This window comes from Dasypus novemcinctus, chromosome 10 (assembly GCF_030445035.2).
Source record: "Dasypus novemcinctus isolate mDasNov1 chromosome 10, mDasNov1.1.hap2, whole genome shotgun sequence".
Taxonomy (NCBI): domain Eukaryota; kingdom Metazoa; phylum Chordata; class Mammalia; order Cingulata; family Dasypodidae; genus Dasypus; species Dasypus novemcinctus.
In genome coordinates this window covers 115,184,951-115,195,709 of record NC_080682.1, presented here as the reverse complement: position 1 = coordinate 115,195,709, position 10,759 = coordinate 115,184,951, and the positions used below count along the sequence as shown (strand labels likewise).

Here is a 10,759-nt window from a genome sequence, read left to right as displayed (position 1 = left end):
CATGAAGTAAGATAATTTGAAAACATATATTACAAAAGAAATCAGACAATTGTAAGGAAAAAAATTGTAAGGAAAAAATGCACAATAGTGGTGATTTTAATATGCCCAAATGATAAAGTCACAAATAAATTAATCAAGCAATTTTAACATAGCTATAAAAATTGAATGAAAATTTTAGCTTACTAATTGATAGATAGCCACTTCTAAACCTAACAATTATATAAGCACAGGTTCTTCAAGGACACCTCAGGCTTTTTAAATAATGTCATGTAGTAAGTTAGATAAGATTAATTGGGATACTTCAAAGAATCAATACAATATGTTTTCTCTGATATTAAAACAATTAAACTTAAATTGATAATACAAATGTAAGCATTGAATAAAAAACACATTTATGAACAAAAATCACCCCTAATTAACTCATGAAATAAAGAGCAAGTTTGAATAAGTATATAAATGGTTTTGTTATTAAAGAAGGAATAAATTTACTGGGTTTCAGAACATTTAAAACAACTAAACTGGTGATTGCATAAACAGGAAAGGATTTAAAATACATGAAGTAAGAATACAATTCAAAAAGTTAGTAAAATAATATGCCTTAAGAAAAATTTAAAAAATTACAAAAGTAAAGAATGTAATATAAAATGTAATAAAAAGGCTAAAACTGGGAAGATGTAGTTCAGGGTTGAACACCAGCCTCCCATGTATGAGGTCCTGGGTTCAATCCCTGGTAACTCCTAAAAAAAGAGTCCAAAACTAATGTTTATTATTTCTGTACTGTTACTAATAAATGATAAACCGATCTAAATAAACATAAGAGAAGGCAATAATAATATCAAAATATAAAGTGAACTATGCGTGTATTTTAAGGGTTTTAAGTTATAAACCAATGCATTTTAAAACAGTTGAATTTTTTAATATCCATAAAAATATAAAATTATGTAATTACTACAAGAGAACTAGAAGAGCTCTACAATGATCCTTTAATGAATTGAGTAAATAAGATTCTACTACTCCCAAAAGATAATCTCTATGATATTAAAAATAAAATAAAATAAAGCTTTTTCAGGGAATAGGCAAAATAATTACTACCCTGCTAATTTTATGAGGCTAGAATGCCATTTACAATGCAAATGAAAAAGAGAAGGTATCTAGGATTAAATGCATCAAATATTTGCATTGCCCTTGCAGATATATTAGTAAATATTATAAAGCATGTCAATGGATGAGTCAATAGCATAAAGATACCAATTCTTCCCAAATTAGGGTACAAATTCATTGTGATTCTAAATACAAGTACCCATAGAATTTATCGTAAACATTTAATGTGTTGATCCTGAAATTAATATTGAAAGGTAAATGGTTATGGATACTCATAACAGGTTTGAGAGACCTTTTTAGAAACAAGAGACTTACTAATAATATATGAATATAGTATAAATCTAGAGTAATTAAAACAGCATGGAATTGACACAAGCGTTAACAAAGATAAGTGGAATAGAATTGAGGTCTTGTGAAAATTTAAGGAAAAAGGAAAACTCCCACACTGCTTACGAAAATTTACAAAATCTCTGTTGAGTAATATAGTAATCTGTAGAAGTTGAAGATGTTTATATTGAATGAACCAACATTTTCAGTTCTGGGTGAAGAATCTAAAGTCTTCTGGAATTTTTGCACAGGTAAACACACAAAAAGACCCAATGAGCATCTTTAATAATAAAACCTGCCTGAATTCTTCCAAAATATCCATCAGTAGTAGATAGCTATTTTATTTATAAATGTTGTACAGCACCTACATAAAGTTTTAAAAAATAAATAGGTATTAACATGGATACATTGTGCACATATGATAAAAAGTAAAAAATACCAAGTTGTAAATTACATACAGATTGTATCATAATGAAATAAAATAACACTATATATTGTTTATGGAACTATGCATCCGAAACCAAAATATGAAAACATACAAGAAAGGAATAAACATTCTTTCAGGAATGTTCCTATCTCTGAGGAAAGAGAAGGGTAAATGAGATCAGGGAGAAAAACCAAAAAGGCACCATTTATAATAGTTGATAATCTATTTTTTAAAATTCTCTAAAGCAAATATGGAAAATTTTGACGTTTTGTAATTTGAGAGGAGGGAACACTTTCTTTTCAATTATCCACTGTTTTAATTCCTTTATAATCTAAAAGTAGAGGTATGTTCCTAAATCATTGTTTACAAATTTATTCATGTGTGCATTTGTGGATTCATCCATTTATACATTCTGTAACTCTTTGCTTTGGGCCAGGCCCACTGCCAGGCACAAATGATGACATTTCTTCCTCTCTTAGTAGTCTCCTCTAGGGGATTTACAGCACTACAATATTGCAAGTTGACATTGGAGTCCAGAAGTATTTGAAGTGTGTGATTTACTAGCAAGTTTTAGGTAAGGAAGGTGAACCTAGAGAAGAATTTTGAAGAATTTTGATGAGTGGTAATGAGGAAATAGCAATCACAGCAACAGCAGGTTAGATCTCTAGTCATCTAAAAGTCAGGAGCTTTCTGATATACAATTTTATTCTAGGACTCTGGCCCCACTATACAGATATGCCATCTTATATACTACCTTATCAATTATGATATAGTATATACTTTGGCTCATGAGAAGCATTCAATAAATATTAAATTAGTTGAGTGCAAGCAGTTTGCACCTACTCTTAAAATGTTTCAGCACTGAGCAGCAATAGTTGGAATACACATTCTGTATAAGGGCTTGAAAGAGATTCTGTAATTTTCTTATCAGCCCTGCAGTGGCTGGACCAAATGTCAGATCCCTTGTCATTCAATCACCTTTTCAAAAGATTATGAATTTCTATTCAGGTATACCTTCTTGCAAAAGTTTGTGCCACACAGCACTATCTCTCTTGATTTCAGTCCAGACAATGGAGACCTATGAAAATGTTAAGTTCTTAAACCCTCTCTCTGCCTCTGACCTCAACAGCCCTAATACCCAGATGTATTTAAAAACCAGGAGTCATCCTGGTCTTCTAATGGGATTATAGTTCTACTGGTATATTCCAATCAACAATTTCAAAATGCCTCACCAAAACATCCATTTAGACTCTGAAAAATCTTCAAAAGCAAAAGTCAATTATTTTCTGAGACAATATTTATGGGAATGGGATAAAGACCAAGGATTACATATTTTAGGAAAATAGTAGAAATGATAGAAACAAAGTATTACCAAGCTAATGAAAAGAAAATTACTAATTTCAGTATTGTTGGAGAAAATATGGTGCTTACTGGAACACGGAGACTGATTAACCATAGACAAAGAAAAATTTATTGAGAGGCTCTCTCAACAGAGGGGGTCTGAAGAACAGACTTCAGCCTCCCCACCAGCATGGAAGGGGCCTGAAGAGAGACTTCAGCCCATCCCTGGAAGGGGGGACTTGAACTTACACAGAACTTTCCTAGGCAGGGGAATGACAGTTGGTGGGAGGGGGTTGAGGGTCGGAGTGGAGTGCAGGGACCAATAGGAAGCCCCAGAGGTGAAAACTTTCCCTGACAGTGACTACCAGATAGTGGGTTAGGGAGTTATGGTTTTTTGGAATGCTGCAGGAGCACATGTTTCTTTGCTCTGTAGGAATTTTATCTCCCTCTGATATGCAGGTAGGGAAGGTTTCCATTTCCCTTTACTCCCGTCTCTATGTGGTTTCTTTACTTAACCTGTGGGGAAGCGCGATGCCTTTGGACATGTAGACTTATCGGGGATGGGGTGAGCTTTTTCCCAGCGCATATCAGGGGAAACTGAGCCACAGCTGGTTAATTATTGCAAACCTCTAACAAGTATCATCCCTTTCAACACTTAATTAGCACCTAATATATGCCCTCTTATATGCTCAAATTGTGATACACAGAGATAAAAGACAAAATTAGATATTGGGGCAGCCTAGGGTCTAACAAGAAAGTAAAGTACAGAGAGAAAAACAGGATAAAGACATAAAAACATTGACTCCACCTAGAAGGTAGAGTAAAGAATACATGATTTATTTTGAGACCTGGGGCCAGAATATGAAGGGTCTTGAAAGCTATGAAAAGCATTAAGAATTTATCATGAAGTATTTTTTCAAATTGAGTAATTTGGAGAATGGAGCTTTAGCAGCAATGCTTGCCTAAAATTGGTTATATTATTTGTAGCAAATTCAAGCCTTATTGACTTGGTTGTTCATTCACATTCAATTGTTTTAAGATTTTGGCTAAAGCCTTTTATCACTGCCGCTTTCGTCTAAAGCTGACACATTTTTCAACATACATTCTTTCTTTATTGTTTTCACAATAATTATTGATTTAGGAACACTTACTGTATTCCTAACAAGATTTACGAGACTCTCATAAGCTCTGTGATAAGAAAATGCATCATTTGTTTCCATAGAAATGTTCTTGGACATGTTGTTTTCCTGGTAAATGCTGAGCAAGATATCAGAAGGACATTTGGTGTTCTGTGGTTAAAATATGCGCCCACAAATAAGAACAAATGCTAAGTGTTGTCCTCAGTAGAAAAATGTTCAGTACACAAATTAATGCTTGAAATGTAGATCAAAATATTCCAACTACATCAGTATAAGATGGTTTGAAGAGCTAAAAAAGTGTGATGAAGAAATGATATCCTTCTCTGATTCGAATAAAAAAGAGTAATTTCAAAGGAAAATAGGACAAATTTGAATAGATTAAAAAGATAAACCTACACTGAAAAATACTCAACTAAATTAAAAGGGTGTGGCAGTTTAAGGTTTGTGAATCCCAGAAAAGATCATGTTCTTTGAACTAATCAAAGAGTGTAGGTGCCTTTGGTTGCATTGAATTTGGGTAAGGGGGCTTGATTAGATCATTTTAGGGCCCTTGACTGGACTAAGTCAGTGAGGCATAACCCAGATTAGGTCTCCACCCTCTTGCTGGGGTCTTATATCTATATACTGAGAACTGAAAGCAGAACACATACAGAGAAAGACAACTCCTTCTTTTACCCTGCCAGAGTGGAGAGAGGACTGCAGCAAGACAAAAACCCTGAGAGACTGAGAGAGGTCAGAGGCTAGAATCAGCAGAGCTGGCCTGAAGCAAGGAGAAGCTTCTACTGTGCCTTGCCATGTGGCAGGAGTTCAAGATTTGTCAGCAGCCGACCTTGGTGAGATAGTATCTCTGAAGATGCCTTGATTTGGACATTTGCACAACCTCAGAACTGTAAGCTTTTACCCTAGTAAGCTTCCCATTATAAAAGCCAACCAATTTCTGTTATTTTACATGGGCAACCTTAGCAAACTAAAACAAAGGGTAACAACCTATACTGCGGCAGCTTGCTCGGTCGGTAGAGGTGGGGTCTGGCTGCGGATGAGGGGTCGGTCCAGCTCTGGACGAGGGGTCGGTCCCGCTTGGGACGAGGGGTCGGTCCCACTTGGGACGAGGGTCAGTCCGGCAGCAGACGAGGGATCGGTCTCACAGGGGTTGCACGGTTCGGCTGACGGGGTCGCCCGGTGAAGCCGGCGACAAAGGGGTCGCCCGGAGAAGCAGGCGACGAACTGGGGACAAGGGAGGCCAGGCCCTTGTCGGGGGCTCTCAGGACTGGAGGGCGCACGGCAGAAGAACTACCGCGGAGACAAGGTAAACAGGCAAGTCCACTTTATTGAGGGAGAGGCAACAGTTTTATAGGGGCTGGGGAAGGCTGATTGGTTGCTGGAGAAAGGTCAGTGGGAGGTACTGGAAGGGGGAGGGGTGGTGATTAGGGATTGGCTGTTGCTGTTGCTGGGGGAAGGGGCAGGGTTTAGGGATTGGTGGCTGCTGTTGCTGGGGTGGAGGGCAGACTTGAGTTTCCCGCCCACGCCTGGCTGTTGCTGCTGTCGGGGGAAGGGAAAAGGGCAGACTGGATTTTTCCGCCCTGCGCCTGTGCAGGGAGAAAGAAGAAGAAGGGTGCCGCGCCACAGGCATCGTGTGGCGCCATCCGGGAGGAGGGGCGGCCGCGGAAGCATGGCTGCCGAGAAGGGGAGACCCGAGGGCACTCTGCGCCCATGCCGAGCTCCCTTCAGGGGTGGCGGTGAGTCCGACCAGCCACCCTATTATGGGGGCAGCAGTTTGGCCTGCCGCGGCTGCTCCCCCGCCAGGACAGCAAACCACACCTCAGCCCGAGGGGTGACCGCACTATACGGAAATTATTTTCACTACACATAACAGATAAATGAATAACTTCTATTATTTTTAAGTACTTTATATACAGCATCACTATTTCATCAGAGAAATAGGAGAATAGTATTGGAGATATATCACACAGGAAAAAAATAGAAATCGTAACCAAATGTGACAAAATATTAATATGCTGTAGCAAGTCTGGATGTGAAATATACACCAACAAATGTTTACACCCAATGTTACTGAAGTAGTTATGAAACTATACAATCATTTAGAACTGGTATCTTTAAAAACTGGTATTAACCTATTGAAACACAATATAGCAAAAAGCTGCAAGAGTCCATTGTTTATACCCATGGCAATAAACTTATTCCTGGATATTTGATTAAATAAGATAATTCAAGAATTCTGTCTAAGAAGATTTTATTTATAATTGCATAAATAAAAATAAAAACAAGTATACATCCACAGGAAAATAAATGTTCCTTAGTAATAATATATATCACAATGATGAAGGTGTTAAAGATGATACATATCATGTAGGGCAAATAATGTCTTCCTGAAGATGTACAAATTCTAATCAATGCAATCTGTGAATATGACTACCTACATGGCAAACCCATTTTGTATATGTGATTGAAGTCATGAACTGGTTTAGTTTCCTAGACTGCAGAACAAAGATACAATGAAATAGGTTGGTTTAACAATAGGAATTTATTAGCTTACAGTTTTAAGGCTGGGAAAAATGTCCATGTCAAGGCATCATTAAGGTGAGGCTTTCTTCCCAAAGACTATCAGTGATCCTTGGCTCCTTTGACTCATGGCAAGGTACATGGTATGTCTGCTGGTCTCTCCCTTCTCTCCCTGGTTTTGGGTTTCATTGCTTTCATCTTCTTGCTTCCTTGTATTTTTTTCTCTCTTCTCTCCTCTGTATTCATTCCATTTATAAAGGACTCCAGGAAGAGGATTACGACCTATGCTGATTGAGGTAGGTCATGCCATAACTGAAGTTGCCTCATCAAAAGATCCTATAATGGGTCCACACCCACAGAAATGGATTAACTTCAAGAATATGCTTTTCTCTGGTAAAAACAGCTTCAGACCACCACATGGACTTTAAAATAGGAAGTACATCTTGGATTATCCTGGTCAGCTCAATCTAAAACCAAAGCAATCTTCTTCTAGCTCAATTGAGGAAGATTTTACAGAAGGAGAATTCATAGAAATTCCCAGTGAGAGAAAGATTTGACAAGAAGTTGCTAGTTCTGAGATGCAGCAAGCCCAGGGAGAAGATCTAGGAACTAAGAATGGCTCCTGGGTGACACCCATCCAGGACATGGATCACCTGTCCACAACCACAAAGTTCTGAATTTGACCAACTCCCTGAATGAACTTGGAAGCAAATTCTTCCAGAGCCTCCAGTAAGGATATTTAGATTTTGACCCTGTGAAATCTAAACCAGAGGAAACAACCAAGCTCAGCTGGACTTGATAACTGCAAAACTGTGAGATTATAAATTGGTGTTGTTTTAAGCCATTAAATTTGTGGTAATTTGTTATGGTGTGGAAAAAATAAAAAGCTAATATACATATGAAAATTATGTAGAAAAATATAAAGTACCCTACCAATATACACAATGAAAGGGCACAAAAACACACACATACATCCATACACAAATACACAAAATTATACACTGTTCCTCTTCAGTTTTAATTTTGTATTGTGGCAATGTATATCGACCCCAAAATGTCCTATTTTAATCACTTTTGAGGATTCGAATGAATGACATTAATTATATTCAAAATATTGTGCTGCCATCCCCATTGTTCATTACCCCAATTTACCATCATTTCAAACTGAAACCCTGCATCTATTAAGCAATATCTCCCTCTACCTCTCTGTTCTCACTCCCGGCCCCTTGTATTTTATAATCTACTATCTGTATCTATGAAATTTGCTTATTCTAGTATTTCATATAAGCAAGAGAATATAATATTTTTCCTTTTGTGTCCAGTTCATGTCACTCAACCTGATCTCTTCAAAGTTCATCCATGTTATAGTATGTATCAGAACATCATTTCTTTTGATTGGATGAGTAATATTCCATTGTATATAAATACCACATTTTGTTTATCCATTCATCTGTTGATGCATGCTTGGACTGCCTAACCTTTGGCTATTGTGAATAATGCTGCCATAAATATTGATGTTCAAATACCTAATCAAGTAATTGCTTTCAATTCTTTGAGGTAGATACCAAGAAATAGAATTGTTGGGTCAGATGGGAATTTTATTTTCAATTTTCTGAGGAACCAGAAAACTGAATTCCACAGTGGCTGTACCAGTTTACAATGCCACAAAAAAGGTTAATAGTTCCAATATCTCTGCATCCTTATCAAACACTTGTTATTTTCTGTTTTTCCTTCCTTCCTTCCTTCCTTCCTTCCTTCCTTCCTTCCTTCCTTCCTTCCTTCCTTCCTTCCTTCCTTCCTTCCTTCCTTCCTTCCTTCCTTCCTTCCTTCCTTCCTTCCTTCCTTCCTTCTTTCCTCCCTCCCTTTCTTTCTCCCTCTCTTTTTCTCTCTTTCTCTCCCTCTCTTTTTCTCTCTTTCTCTCCCTCTTTCTTTCTTTCTTTCTTTCTTTCTTTCTTTCTTTCTTTCTTTCTTTCTTTCTTTCTTTCTTTCTTTCTTTCTTTCTTTCTTTCTTTCTTCTCTCTGTCCTTCCTTCCTTCCTTCCTTCCTTCCTTCCTTCCTTCCTTCCTTCCTTCCTTCCTTCCTTCCATCCGTCTGTCTTTCATAACAGCCATTCAAGTGTTGTGAAGTACTATCTCATTGTGGCTTTGTTTTTCATTTCCCTCAGGACCACAGATGTTGATCATTTTTTCATGTGCTTATTGTACATTTTCTTTGGAGAAATATCTATTCAAGTCCTTTGCTCATTTTTAAAAAAAATTTTCTTGGTATTTTTGTTATTGAGTTTTAGTAGTTCTTTATATATATTCTGGATATTAAGCCCTTATTAGAGATATGGCTATCAATTATTTTCTCCCATTCTATTGTTTGTCTTTTGACCTTCTTGATAGCCTCTTTTAATGAATGAAAGTTTTTAATTTTAATGAAGTCAAATTTATCTGTTTTTCTTTTGATGTTTGTTCTTCTGGTGTCATATCTAAGAACTTGCCACGAAATCTAAGGTTATTAAGGTTATCCCTAAGTTTTATTTTAAGAGTTTTATGGTTTTGCCTCTTATGTTTACAACCTTGATCCATTTTGAGTTAATTTTTATTTAGGAATCCATCTTCATTCTTTTGTAATCAGATATCTAGTTTTCCTGCCACCATGTTTTCCCCAATTTGTTGAAGAGACCATTCTTTCTCCAATTAATGTACTGGGCATTCTTGTCAAAGATCAGTGACAATTGATGTACAGATTTATTTCTGAACTCTCAAGTCTATTCCACTGCTCTATACATCCATGTTTATGCTTGTACCACACTATTTTCATTACCATGACTTTGTGGTAAGTTTTGAAATCTGGAAGTGTGAGACTTCCAAATTTGTTATTCTTTTGCAATTTTGATTTGGCTATTCTGCTCCCCTCATGGTTTCATATGAATTTGAGGACTGGCTTTTCCATTTCTGCAAAATAGACTGCTGGGATTTTTATAGGTATTGTGTTGAATTTGTAGGTTGCTTTTGGTGGTAATGACAATCTTATAATATTGTCTTCTTATCCATGAACATGGGATGTCTTGCTATGTTTGGGGTCTTCTTTCATTTCTTTTAGCAGTGTATTATATTTTTCAGTGTACAAGTCCTTTACCTCCTTCGTTAAATTTATTCCTAGGTATTTTCGTCTTTTAAGAGCTGGTGTGAATGGAATCTTTTTAAATTTACATTTCAGCATTTTCTTTCCTAGTGTATAGAAACTGATTTTTGCATGTTAAATCTTGTAGCCTGCAACTTTAATGAATTCATTTAAAATTATGGAATGCTTCATGAATTTGCTTATCATTATTACATAGGGGCCATACTTCTCTGCTGTTTCATTCCAATTTTAGTATATGTGCTGCCAAAGTAAACATACACATGCCATTTTTAATTAAAACTGTGTTTAATTGCTAGAATCAGGGTTTTTAAATTATTATTTGCAATTATTATTTTATTTAGTATTGTTCCATTGTTTTGTTATTAGAAATGTAAATATTAGTATGAAATGCAGATAATAAAAATACGAAAAATAAAATAAAATAAAATAAAATAAAAAATAAAAATCCTAAACCAGTGACCCTCATTGAGAGGGTATGTAGTTCATTTTCCCAAGACTGTGTGCCCATTCTGGCAGAAGTGTGAGTCAGTTGCACACAGATATGGTTAAACTAACTTGTGCACCATGCCTTCTCCATGCCCAATTTCCCACAGAGGGCTGATACATGATTTGTGGTACAGGTTTTCTGTTTCATATTTATAACTTGTCCTCCACTCTGTCAATGAAACAGACAATCAGCTCTTAATGTGCTCATTGAGATGTACCCTGACTTATAGCCAGTTCAGGAAACAAGATTCCTGCCTCTGATTTGGTGTGTATGTGTTTGTACACC

General features: G+C 36.5%; 1 non-coding gene across 1 annotated transcript; it reads right to left on the bottom strand.

Annotated features, from left to right (window-relative positions):
• Positions 1 to 10,138: 10,138 nt before the first annotated feature.
• On the bottom strand, positions 10,139 to 10,243 carry LOC111759258 (U6 spliceosomal RNA). The gene has a single exon (XR_002793314.1). It is a non-coding gene; the product is annotated as a U6 spliceosomal RNA (small nuclear RNA).
• Between the last annotated feature and the right edge of the window lie 516 nt (positions 10,244 to 10,759).